At 32.7% G+C, this 14,825-nt stretch overlaps 1 pseudogene; it reads left to right on the top strand.

Moving 5' to 3' along the window:
* Positions 1-804: 804 nt before the first annotated feature.
* Positions 805-2,521, top strand: LOC111987531 (receptor-like protein kinase FERONIA; annotated as a pseudogene).
* Positions 2,522-14,825: the final 12,304 nt, after the last annotated feature.

Genomic DNA, 14,825 nt, shown 5'->3' with positions numbered 1-14,825 from the left:
AATTTGTCACCTTAGCATTAATGCAAAAAATTATGAGAGAGTTTGCCTATATAAAAGATGAGTTACCTAGATGTGAGGGAGGAAGAAAAAAAAAAAAAAAAAAAGGAAAAGAAAAAAGAAGAACTTTACGGAGGAGCACCAGATGTGAAGAATGAAGAGCGTGAAAAATAAAGGAGAAATAAGAAAAGAAGAAAGTGGGGGTAGGTGGGAAAGGGGGAGCATGTGGGAAGCTAAAGAATTTTTTTTTTTTTTTTGTTACATATAGCGGTGTTTTTGAAAATGCAGCTATAGGTCATGCCACCAAAGGGTGACCTAAGCCGCATTTTAAAAACGTAGCTTCAGGTTATACGGCTAGACCTATAGTCGTGTTTTCGAAAAACGCGGCTATAGGTAACATCACAAAAGGGTGACCTAAGTTGCGTTTTCAAAAAACACGACTATAGGTCAATGACATATTTATAGCCTGGACCTATAGCCGCGTTTTTAAAATAAAAACGCGGCCATAGGTAACATCACTAAAGGGTGAGTAAGCCACATTTGATAAACGCAGTTTCAAATTATACGGTTGGACCTATAGCCACGTTTTTTGAAAATGCGGCTATAGGTAACCTTTAGCTGCATCTTAAACACGGCTAAAGATTAGCTATAGCCGCGTTTTTTAGAAACGCAGCTATAGGTTGAGGCTTTGGCCGCGTTTCTTAGAAACGTAGCTATATGTTAGCTATAGCCGCGTTTTCTCATAAATGCTGCTAAAAAAATGCGGCTGTAGCCCGCGTTTTTTGTAGTGACAAGAGATTTAATTTGATGTGGGAATTACCGGTTTATTCGGGATGTCATTACCTGGTGAGGCTCCATTTTTGTGAGATAGACAAACTTATATACTTCGTTGGCCAAAGATGGTTCATCATATATATAGACTATCTGTTAGCCAAGTTAGGTGCTGATGTAATATTGTGGACTGATGAACACGTTATGCCTTTTTACAAGGACTACGTAGTAAAAATCCAAAAGAAAGGAGTTCAGGACAACAACCATGTTGTCTCCATTGATCTACACCCTGATACAGGAGCTACTTCTGACGATGCAATTTTAAACGGTGTGGAAGTGTTCAAACTGAGCAACCCAGATGGTAACCTTGCAGGACCTAGTCAAATGCTGCCCTCTCTACCTGCTGCCTCTACAACCAAGGAGTCCAAAACAAAGAAAACAATATTCATTGCAATTGGAAGTGGTGTGGGGGTCTTAGTGGTACTCACTTTAGTGTGTTGCATGGTTCTCTTGAAACTAAGGAAGCCTGGGCACTATGTTTATTATTATCAACTATCAAAGTGCTGTTGCTAGCATGATCCATGCAAAGGAAAGTCAACAAGGAAGAAGGCTTCATCATTACCCAAAGAACTATGCCGCTAGTTCTCGATAGACCAAATCAAAATAGTGACTGATAACTTCCATCAAGAACTGATTATTAGCCGAGGTGGTTTTGGGTATGTATATAAGGGTTTCATCGACAAGAGTATGATTGTGGCAATCAAGCGCTTGAACCCTGAGTCTCGACAAGGTGCTCGGGAGTTTAGAACTGAGATTGAGATGCTTTCTCAACTTCGCCATGGCCACCTTGTCTCTCTTATTGGATACTGCAATGATGAGGGTGAGATGATCCTCATGTACGAATACATGGCAAACGGTACCCTCAATGACCATCTATTTGACACCAAAAACGATCATCTCACGTGGAAACAAAGACTTGAGATATGCATTGGGTCCGCATGTGGTTTGCACTACCTCCACACATGCATGAAAAACCCTATTATCCACCGTGATGTGAAGGCCCCCAATATTTTATTGGATGACAAATGGGGGGGCTAAGGTTTCAGATTTTGGATTGTCCAAAATGGGTTTGGATCAAACTGCTGTTACCACTAATGTTAAGGGTACACTAGGATATTTGGATCCCGATTATGCAAGGTGTTTGCAAGTAAATGAGAAAATTGATGTGTACTCTTTTGGTGCGGTGTTTTTGGAAGTGTTATGTGGCCGAAAGGCAGTGAACTCGAAACTCGGGCAGAAGCAATTGCATCTACCCTGTTGGGCTCGGAAATGCATTGAAAATGGGACCATTTATGAGATCATTGATCCATATCTAAAGGGGAAGATTGCCCCAGAATGCTTCAAGGTCTACGTGGAGGTTGCAGAGAGTTGTGTGCATGATCATGGGATCCAACGGCCTACGATGAACGATGTGATGGAAAGGCTAGAGTTTGCATAAGATTTGCGACAGAACGCAGACGCGGAGCAGGAAAAAATCAATCCTAGTGATGATATTACCGATCAGGAGGTGAGATCATTTCGTGTTTCTCAAAACATCAACGTTCACAATGTTGGACCCATGTTGGAATCGGAAACTGGTGATGGGCTATCTACGTTTAATAGTGGATTGTCAACTAATCGAAGTATTGATTCTGATCGTGTGACTGGCACAAGTCGGGACATCTTCACGAATAACTCCAACGCTACAACTTAAGGCATCTTATACGTATTTAGTTCGAGGATCAGCTTAATGAAAGAAAAAAGGTTATGGGTGCGTTCTAAGATGTATGTGACTCAAGTTTGTTAGTCTATCACTTTTTGCTTTCCAGTTTATGTTTGAGTATTTTACTTATCTTTATTCTGTATCATGGGTGGGGGTTAGGAAATGTATATATTTTGCAATAGCATTTGATGTTGTACAGGGCCTTAGACAACAATTTTGTTTCTTTTCTTTTTTTTTTTCTTTTTTTTTAATTTTTTAAAATAATTAAAATATGCTATTAATTCTGCAGCTCGACTCTTACTAATATCACAATACAGCAGACCTGTAATTATTTCTCATTTTTTGTTTTATAACCGAAATTTTATTATTCGTTTCTTTTAGTTTTGCTGATGAGATTTTAAATTTTATTAAGCAAGATCACAAACATTTTAGTTTTGATTGCGTGGATGATTAGCATAACTGCATAAGTGTACCTACTCATTAAGGATAACTAAGTGTAGGATTTGCATTTTTGTGAAGGATTTGCTTAAAAGAGCTGCTTGTGTCACTCATCTGGATGTCAGAATTTATATCTATAAGTTTTCAATGTAGGAATGGGAATTAATCTAGTTTAGTAAGTTTTCGGACTTAACCTGACTCTAATAGTACAGTTTGTGAATTTTAAAATTTATTTTTGGGTTCAAATGTTTAAATCTGCTATTTTTGAGGAGAAATTGGATTTTACCTCATAGGTAGCTGGATTTGAGCTAATTTTGTATTCAAATAACTAAAATAAATTTATATTATAAATTTAAATGTATTTCCAATATAACGTCATCTTTTGAATGACATAGTAGCATGATAATGACAAGAAATAAAATATACACTATGAAATGGATTTTATTAATTTCATTTGAATGGAGAGATTTTTTTTTTTTTTTTAATAAGTAAAATTAAGCGCACTACCTGGTGACAAGTGGGGAGGGCGTGAATGCTCGAAATCGCCTCGGATTCAAGCTGTCTGGTCGATCTTCTGATGAGAATTAGGCTGATTTGTGAAATCAATTTCGACATTAATTTGACAAGCTCGGTAATGTTGAGCAGAGGTTGAATGACCCTGTGCTTGTATAAATTGTAAATAATTTGTATGGTTTTTGTACATTCAAATAAATTGTGAGGGGTTGATTATATACGCAATAGAGTTGATATATATCCTCTCTAAAAAAAGAGTTGATATATATCAAACACAAAATCCCTTGAGTGAGACTAATTAAAATAAAGATTATATTAATGCTGCTTAACTTTAGCTCAATCATGGATCTGATAAATATTGAATAGATATCTAAAATATAGTACTGTATATACTAAACTACCCTCTCAAACTCGAGGTCTGAATTAATTAAGGAGGAATTCTCCTTCACTTTTGAGACGAGATCCTAAAGACGGAAAAATGGGTGAGACTTGGTGAACAAGTCAATAGTTAGTCTTAAGAGGAAACTAAAGATGTGTTTGGATACCACTTATTTTACTGAACACTAAAAACTAAAAATAATAAAAAAAAATAATTTTTGCACTGTTCACATTGAAAACACTATTCATTTGTTTTTAATGCATTGTTCATGTCCCATGAACAGTGCAAGAGGCGTTGTTCAAAACAAAAAAAAAAAAAAGAAAAGAAAAGAAAAAGGCAAAACGCTAAACGCTAAATGTGGACATGGGATCCAAACGGTCACTCGTGTACTAGTGATCTAAGGAGCAAATATGTTAATCAAAAGCCAAAGAATTCAGAGCATGTTTGGTAGACTGTAATAGACACTGTAATGTAATAGTTATTCCTATGATTTAATTATTCTATAGTTTGGTTATATTTTTATTATAAGGAATAGTCATTCATTTTGAATAGTTATATATTCTTCAAAATAAGGTATAACTATTCCTCTTTAAAATGTTGTATTAGCTATATTTCTTAGTAAGTGCAATAATTTCTAAACTTATGGTACGTTTAGTACACTGAATGAGAATTATGATAGGAATTATAATCTTTATTACTATGAATAAAATGTTTTGTAATGTAATAACTAAACATATTCATTAGTCTGGTTGTAAGTTATAACATTAGAATGAAACTTAGCATTTATTTTTGGAAATTTCTTACTCATACAATTATATTTCCTAAAAAATTGTTACTTTTAAATTTAAGAGAGATATGTATTATTTTTTATGATTTTTTATTTTTATAATTGTTAGATGTATATCAAAAGTTTGTTTACTTGGAAATATATTAAGTTTTGAAATTATTGCACTTACTAAAGAATATCTAATACTACCTTTTAAAGAAGAATTATTATTCCTCATTTTGAAGAATAACTATTCATAAGAAATGATTATTCTTTATAATACAAACATAACCAAACTAAATAATAACTAAACCATAGGAATAACTACTATATTACAGCATCTATTACAGTCTACCAAACATCCTCTTAATATATTTCCAAATTAACAAATTTTCCAAATACTCTAACAATTATAAAAATAAAAAATCATAAAAAAATAATACATATCTCTCTTAAATTTAAAAATAGCAATTTTTAAGAAATATAATTGTATGAGTAAAATATTTTCTAAAATAAATGTTAAGTTTCATTCTAATGTTATAACTTACACCCAAACTAATGAATAAGTTTAATTATTATAATACAACACGCTTTATTACTAGTAATAAATATTACAATTTCTGTTGTAATCTTCATTTAGTATACCAAACGTACCCTTAAAGTAGCTCAAAGGTGGTTATCGTTACTGTATTTTGTTCACCTTTGTTTTGCCTGTAAAATCACAATTTCAGCAAAAAATAAAAATACAATTTTCATCCCAAAATAAGGAGAATGTTAGATTAGATGTCATTTATCCCAACCAAATGTTGGAATTATCAATTTTAAATGCCAAGGGAAAAATGACCAAAATATCCTTTGTTGATCAAGTTTCAATCGAATTAACTGAGGGTCAAACAACTTCAAAATTTTATTCAACTACTAAAATTCATCATTTTGCATTAAAATTGACATTTTCTATTACTTTTCCCAAGTTTGGCCACGGTTGACCTGATTCTAAACAGTGTTTGACCAAGATTTGACCGTTCAGTCTTGATAAATTTGGACTCACATCATGAAAAATTGAATTCTTTTTAAAACCGATAGCTCATAAGTCGAAATAAGACTTGAAACAAGCAAGATATTGCAAAAACAGTAAAATGGAATCCATCCAACACTTGTGTAATACCCTGCAAGTTTTAACATTTTGATTATTATTTTATTAATTACGTATTTTTACACAACATAAAAAGGAGATTAAAATTTTTATAAATGGTTTGCATTGGGAGTGGCAACTTTGGGCAAAAAAAAAAAATTAATTAAGAGATTAGACTTTATTTATAAAGCCCTAGCCCACCAACCTAGCTATATAGTATTAAATAAAAAGAAATTGTTCCTCTCTCCTTTTTAAGCCGCCAGCTTTTATTCCCACTCTCTTATTCTCACTGCCCTTCAGTGTTTAAATAACATTATACGCATTTTCACACACTTTTTCATCTATACGTAGAATAATGTTATAATCACAAATTATTTTACAACATTTTACAAACTATTGATGTGGAAAATTCTTATTAGTTCTAATATGGGTCCACAACTAACATCACATTTATGTTTATCAATGATTATTTAAAAATTACGAAAGTCACATCAGCCATTTGTAAAAATGTTGTAAAATAATTTGTATTTATAACATTACTCTTTTCAAAAAATACGAACAACGTTACTAGAAATTTCTTACCAAATAGATCCATAGCAAATATTTGTCACATAGTTTAGTATGTTGGGGGAAAAAAGGTTTTTATTTTTTGCTAAAAATAACAAGTTTTCTAATTCGGTGAGCCTTCTAGTAAGTTCATCATCTTTAATAGATTGATATCAATCATAAATTGATGCTTTTCTTCCCTAAGAAAACCGGTCACGTGATAAAATAAACTTTACTGTAAATAAATTTTAAAAGCAGTGTAATATAACAAATATATGATGTTATATATATATATATATATATATGAATGAGATGGGTTCAAATTATACTTGATGTAACTTTTGTGAAGTTATACTTATATTAAGCCATTGATTTCTCACAAATCTAATGGTAGAAAAAATATTAGTATTTATTGCTTTCCAACTCAGTTTTATCTAATTAATACTAGCATTCCTTTCTCTCTCTTATTTATTACATTTATAAGCATCTTAACATTTAGGGAGATAAAAAAGAATTGCAAAATCACCGATAACTACGAACTTGAATTGCATCCAAACAAACCATCTGCTTTCTATGTTTGATCTAAATAAACCTGGTTTGATCTATGTTTGGATAATTATGTCTAATCTAAAGAAACCTTGTTTGATTTTTCTCCTACAAAATAAAACCATATTTTTTCTAAAATCTAAATCAATCCCAATATTTTTTTACTTTTAAGTTTTCCCTACTTATGGGCCAAGGAAACTTGATCATGCATGGTCTTCCTCACCACCTTTGGGCAAGGTTACAGTGACTTTGGCTTGCTTTTCCTTTTCCCATGGGCATGTAGTCAGTGAGGTAGTTGCAAACATTGAGGCTCTCAATTTCATTGAAATTGCTTAGTATCATTGAAAATGTTCTTGTGATGGACATTGATAAATTCCTGCATTTGGGTTTGAGAGTTAACCGAGAACGATAGAGATTGGAGAAGTTAGCTGATTTTTGTTTATATATTTATTTATGACATCTAGAAGTTAGCTAATTAGTTTTATGGTTTCATAGTTTCTTTAATTTTGGTTGTAATCCAGTTTCATAGGTATCCGTATGTGTTGGGCCTTTTTCTATTATGTGCTGAATTGTTCATACCGTACTGTGGCCCAATAGTTTTGGGGTAAGAGAGTCAGGATTAGCTCAACTGAAACTCACCTTAATCCAATTTGTGCACAAATCAGGACCCCTTTACAGAGATCTTGATCATGTGTCCACGGCAGGGGATGTTGTCATAAAAACGTTATGGCAGGAGAGACATAATATAACATGATAATAACAAGAGGTATTCTAACTAAAGTGCTTGCTGACAACCAAAGATAATATCTATACAACTTTGCAACATGAAAAATGCGATAATATAAGTATGGCATAAATAAGTTAGCAATAATGAAAAGAATAATGTTAATGCTTAAACAATCATGCTAAAAGAGGCGAAGAGGATTAGTCTGCTAAACTTGGCTCCTTAGCAAATTTAAGTCCAAGAAGTGAATCAATCTCCAACGTGGGCAATCTCATAGGGAAATCCTACCACAGAAATTGCCTACTTTGAAAGAATGGACTTAAGTGGCTTAATCTTGAATCCTTTAACTTGCTAGAGAGTAGGCTATTGAGAGGGAGAGAAGGGAGTAGCATATTGGTGCATGCCCTATCACACTTTTGTTTTTCTCACTTCACTTCCTACACTCTTATTTTCTTTCTTTTTTTATTTATCCTCTCTGTTATTTTCTCTACTTTCTATTTCTCTCTTCTTTCTATGTTTCCTACTGTTCTTCCTTGTTCTCCCGTTTTGTTTACTGTGCACAGTTAAAGCCTTTTTATACTACCTGTCGTGATAAGATTTATGATTTTACCCCTCAACGGCTTTTGGTCTGTTGTGGATATCATTCCCTGCCACCCACTGGTTTGCTGGCTACCCAACTACCATAATTGCCCTGTGCTAGTTGCGCCACGTTTCATTCCCAGACAAAGAGAGTTCTGTTTTATTTTCTTGCTTTCTGTAGCATTCCCATCTGAATAAGGGTTGGGTATTCTCTCTTACTAACTTCTATGACATGTACCTAGTGATTTCAACCTTTCCCTCTTTTGGGTGATATGTCATCCGAACAGGACATCTTCCCCAAAAGCTTGAGTGGGAATCCCATAATAGATTTCCCCCTTCTCCCCACTATTAGACCATACATTTTCTTACCTCTGACCCATGGCCCACTGCCCTTGTATTGGCTGGGTACAAGTAGGTGATGCCTGGACCTTATGCATGCTCTACTCCCATATGAGTCCATGGTTTGTCTATTGTTTATGCGTTTGTCATTGCCTACAGGTTTGTCTAGTCTTGTTGCACATTTTGCTGCTTATTTTTTTAACTCTTTATGGCATGGATGAGTCATTGAGTCTTCATTCTTTGCATCTCATATTTTCTTTGGGCTGGGTATTGCTTAGGTATGGGCCTTTTCTTCTTTAATTCAGCCCCTGTCTCCTTTTACTTCTAGTTTATGGGTCAATTGGTATTCTTGCCATGCCACTGCACTACTTCTACCTTGGTATCGCTTAAATTGTGCTGGCTGGACCTCTTTTGGGTCTACCATATATTATTCCTTCTCTTAGTTCACAGCGCCCAGTATTTCTGTTGGGATAGTTCTCATATCATCTTGGGTTTCCTCAGCCCATTTTATTTCTTTAGACATCCTCGACCTGCTTCATTCCTTTGGGCATCCTTGGCCCATCTCATTCTTAAATTCTCATGTGTTTTTACTAAATTTTTTGAACTTCCCTGGTCCAATTACCATATCATTTACTTTTGGGGTTTATTGGCCTTTGCACCAATCCCATTTACCAATTTCTCTATTTGGGCTACTCCAACCCATCTTTGCTTACTTTCTACTTCTTATGATTCTCATGAGCTTACTACTTCCTTCTCTGAGCTCCCTTAAGCCCATTTGCTTTCTTTAGGGCCCTTTTTACTACTTCATAAGCCTGTGGACCATTATTCCTACCATTCGGGCTTAATGGTTCTTTCTTACTTTGCTAATTCTTCTTCCTTCACCCTTTTCATATTGTTGGGCTTCTTCTTGTTATTGGGCCTTCTTGCCAAAGTGGACATCAACACCATGATTTTGAAATTTTTTGTCTCCCCAAATGTTAAGATACTTACAAATGGTTATATGTAATAAATAAGAAAGATATAAAGATGGGTTGAAGTTATACCTGGTGTAACTTCAAAAGAGTTACACCTATATAAATCATTGATTTCTCACATATCTAATGGTAGAAAAAAGGCTAATATTTATTTATTTCCAGCTCATCTCATCTAATTAATACTAGCATTTTTGTACCTCTCTTATTTATTACATATAACCATTTATAAGCATCTTAACATTTAGGGAGATAAAAAAATTGCAAAATCAGATACCTATGAAACTAGATTACATCCAAAATTAAAGAAACTATGAAACCATAAAACTAATCAGCTAACTTCTAGTTCTCAAAAAAAAAAAAATTTAAAAAAAAATCAGCTAACTTCTCCGATCTCTACCTCTATCGGTTAACTCTCAAACCCAAATGCAGGAATTTATCAATGTCCATCACAAGAACATTTTCAATGATACTCAACAATTTCAGTAAAATCGAGAGGCTCAATGTTTGCAGTTACCTTACTGACTACATGCCCATGGGAAAAAGGAAAAGCAAGCCAAAGTCATTGTGGCCTTGCCCAAAGGTAACTTTATAAGAGTTACAAAGGTATAACTTAAACTCGTCTCATATATATATGTGAGAGAGAGAGAGAGAGAGAGAGAGAGAGAGAGAGAGAGAGAGAGAGAGAGAGAGAGAGAGAGAGAGGTCGTCAATGTACAAAGGAGAATTATTCTTGAAGAAAAGACACATTAATCATGACACACGCAGATAAATCGATTCATACTCCTTATAGGAAGGAAACAAACAACAGACATAGGATATAGAAACACAGTGACGACCCCTACTGGGAGTTGCATCTGTAGGTGTTATGGCGTTTAAGACATATATGATTGGAGCACTTATCTTCACGAGCTTTATCAGGCTTGTACACGGCATCTTCGCCTGGATGTTCTTTTGGTGGATCAGCAAGCATTCGGCTTATGTAGGGGTTCATCAGGTACTCCAACTCCATTTCGTCCTCGATAAGGCATTCGCTGGGGTGGTCATCGCACTGGACAGAGGCATTGCTCTTAACAAGGACAGCAGCACCACAACAATGAGCGTTAATGAGCATCAGCATCACAAAGAATGCCACAGGATATATCCCTCCCTTGGCCTTTTGAACTTCCATTATTTCAGGGTTCCTTTATCTCACCCCTACAAGTGTAGCTACTTGATCTTACTTCACAGCTCTTTCTCACACATTGTAGTTGTATACCTTGAGAGGTGTACTTATAGTGATTACGAAAAGAGACTAGTGATGAGTGATGACCAAACGAAGAAGGATAATGCACCAGAGAATATTAGTTTAATTCGATGATACTGTGTCATGCTTTGTAGAATTCTTGTTCTATCCTTTTGTTACTTGGCCTACATGAAATCCGATTGAGGGTTTTATTTTTTCTGTTTAAAATAGCCAATATTTTTTTATAACTTTCGATATAGGATGTTGTAATTAGGGCAGTAATTTTTTTTTTTCAGGATTTTTTTTTTAACAAGACCATTAAGACAATTAAATTAAATGGAATTTAATAAAAAAAAGAATTTGAATATATTAAGTTAATGACACTAGAAAAAAAAAATACACAAATTCATGAAGTTATATTATATTTATACTATATATGCACACGTTCACACATAACATTATCACGAAAATAATAAATAAATAACACACAATTAGTATCGAACACACACTCATATACTATATGTAATATAAATTTATAATAGAGAGAGAGAGGGTGGGAGGAGAGAGAGAGACTCACAACTTACAAATACTCACTCTTTACTTTTAGAGTTGGAGATACATAAATAGTTAAATAGGGAAGAGAGAGAGAGAGAGAGAGAGAGAGAGAGAGAGATGTGATTTGTATTGTTGTTTGGCTTTGAGATAGGTTGATTTGTGTTGTTTTTTGATTTTGAGTTAGGTTGATCTGTGATTAGTATGTGATCAAGTGGTGGTGGTGAAAAATTTAAATCAGGGTGTGTAAAATTATTTTAAGGATAAATTAAATAAGTAAAAAAATCATTTTATATATAAATTTTTTTCAAGTCAGAAGTACATATGCAGCCGCGCGTCCCTGAATTAGGGTTTAATAAAAGTTAAGTTCCAGTGAAAATAATGTTTCTCTAAATATAACATTTTAAAGTACTTTAAGAAAAGTAATGAAATTTTTTTCCTTGACATTAAAATAAAATAAATGCACTCCTGATATATAGCCATAGGTTAATATTAATATAATATCTGGTTAGTGCTTTTGGATGAAAAACCAATGGAAAACTGTCGGCAAATTAAAAATGTAATTTGCTTTTCACTCGATGTTTATATATTTGAGTTAGATACTAGGTTTCACTCTCCAACTAGCTGTAACCGATTACGATGAACATTCTGTCTCTAGTAATACAAAATACAAAAGTGTTGGGATTAGAGAATGCTGATTGGTATGAATTAACTAAGCTTTGTGTACAACGAAACTTCTGTCTCTAGTAAAACAGAAAACAAAAAATAAAAAACTAAAAACTAAAAACAAAAGAGTAGAGATTAGAGAATGCTGATTAGTATGAAATAACTAAGGATATATATTATATCGAAAGTCGATTTCTTTTATTTATTTATTATTTATTTATTTATTTATTTTTGCTATAAAGAAATCAGTCATATACTATATAAATTCTTTTCCACTTGCAAATTTTCTAATAATTGATGTCTTCTTTTCTAGTGTAATGTGATACGTTTTATTTGGCGTTATTATTTCAGTCCTCACCAAACAGTACTCACCCACTTCTTTAGTATTAACTCCTTTTAATTTAGAATAAAAAAAATAAAAAATAACAATTCTTTTTAATTTGGAATAAAAATTGTTAATTTTCTTTTATGCTTTTATTTTTTCATGTAGATGCTGACATGACATTTTAAAATATCAACAAAAAAAAAATTATTATTGTAAGTTTCAGTTAGCTCAACTAGTAAAGTCTCTGATGGTTGAATAACATATCTGAGATTCAATCCCCGCCTATATCAAAAACCAATTGGTGCTTTGGTCTAATAATAAAAAGTTATCATCAGAAACGAATATTATAGGTTGAAACTCTCGAAAAAAATATTTTATTTTAATAACCATGTGAGCTTCAAACGTGCCAGCAGAGTACATCATTTGCCACATAGGCATTTTCTGTTAGTGAGTTAACGATAATAATCAAATTGACTGCAAATTAAAAATAAGAAAGATTAAATTAATTGTGACATCAAATTATAGGTGCAAAAAAGATATTTTCTATGCATTTTAACTGTTGAGGAAAAAAAAAAAAAAAAGCCTTGCACATAAATGTATAAAACTTGGGCTAGATTGGACAACTACTAGACTTAGGAGGCCCCATTTAGTAAGCCCAATTAGTCATATTCCACAGCCCAACACTTGTGTTCCGTCCATAATATGGTCAATAGCTCTAGAGAATAGGGTTACAACAAATTTCACAATTACTAACGTCACATGTTGTTATTAATTGATTAAAATGTGATGTTAGTAATGAATTTAAATAAGAAACGATAAAAATTTGAAAACTCAATTATAATGAAATTTTTTGTATTTTTAGAAATCTTAGCATGAAGAGATGAATTCTTATTGAATTAGCACTTGACATGAGGGTGTACAATGTAATATTGCATCTTGATGATGTGATCTCTTTCTTGGATGAAAATGCAAATTCACCCTTGGATCAAATCTAAACTTGAATAAAAGGGCAGAGCAGAAGAGTCGAGCTGTTGGGACAATAGCTCCCCGGGCTCCTGCAAAAACTGCCTTTCCCCCATTCATGTCCTTTTCCACTGAAAAAGCAAAACAAAAGGAAAAAACAAAAACAAAAACAAAAACAAAAATATATATACCTCTCACTTTTTTTAGTAGTAGAATTTGAAAATTACTTTCTCTTTCAATAAAGTCCAACAAATTGTTCTATTACATTTTGTATATTTAGGATTCAACTCAAATTTGAAAAGAAAAAAAAAAATCCATTTTGCGCTTTTTTTTCTTTTTTCTCTTTTACAACTTTTTATAGGTTACGCTCCATTTATAGTCGGACATTTATTTAACTAAAAACAAAAACAACTGATACAAGACATGGCCTAACAGTGAATTGTCAATTATCAAAACAATGTAACATATTTGTAAAAATTGGAAATGAAAGATATGTACTTAGGGTAGAAAAAAAAAATACAGATTAAGTATTGTACAAATTCTTAAGAATTGGAATCTTGTGAATCATTTAGTTAGTTAGAAAATAAAATGAATTAAACATAGGCGACTAATTAATATAGGAGTCTAATGCGGCCAAAATGGCCCTTTACCATCAATTTTCGAAATATTTGGCAAAAAAACACTGTTTCGGAAATAAACAGGAATCTACCACTTTTTCAAGTACTTGAGTTTGGTGAACTCGAGTACCCTATTTTATAGTTCCACCGTGGCTGCTAAGCTGGAAAATGGTGATTAAAAAAAATTAAGTGGTACTCGAGCTTGGAAAACTCGAGTACCACGCAACAAAATACTCGAGTATACCAGGCTCGAGTACCTTTTATAAAAAAAAATACAGGAATTTTTTTTTCTACAGTACTCGAGTTTCGTAAACTCGAGTACTGTGTAATTTTTGTTTTTTTTGTTTTTTTGTTTTTTTTTTGCTTGAGGATAATTGACAAATAAACATAAGGATAAAAATAAGTAGCTTTTCTATCTTTTTATTTATTTAAATAGAAGCATTGTAAAATATAGAGATTTTAATTTCGAAATATGAATTTAATTTCTACATTGATTAAAATTGTTCATTGTTTTCTCATAAAAATTGTTCACTATTTTCTGTATAAACTATTTCTACAATTTTACATAAATTATTTTCTGTTCAGCATTATTTAAGAAATTGTTCTCTCTATGTTTTGCATAAATTATTTTCTGTTCACTATTTAAAAAAAATTTCACTGTTTTCTCATAAAACACCTAGTGAAATCGTGTTTTCTAAATTTAAACGCCAAATCTGAATGCTTTTTCATGTTTGAATTTCACAATAATCGAATATATTTTTCTGCATTGATAAAATCTGTTTCTACGTTTATGAAATTTTCTCTCTGCACATCATATTTACTGTATATTCAAATCTGTTATTGCATTCATAAAATTTGCTTTTTGCATTAATTAAAACTGTTCACTGTTTTGTCATAAAAATTGTTCACTGTTTTTTGCATTAACTATTTCTAGCATTGGCGCAGTTATTGCACTTAAATAGTTTTTGTGTTTTTCTAAATTTGTAACCATATGAATAATGGACAAACTCCATG

This window comes from Quercus suber, unplaced genomic scaffold (genome assembly GCF_002906115.3).
Source record: "Quercus suber isolate HL8 unplaced genomic scaffold, Cork oak 2.0 scaffold_339, whole genome shotgun sequence".
In the NCBI taxonomy this organism is placed as follows: Eukaryota; Viridiplantae; Streptophyta; class Magnoliopsida; order Fagales; family Fagaceae; genus Quercus; species Quercus suber.
This window is presented reverse-complemented; position numbering and strand designations above follow the sequence as displayed.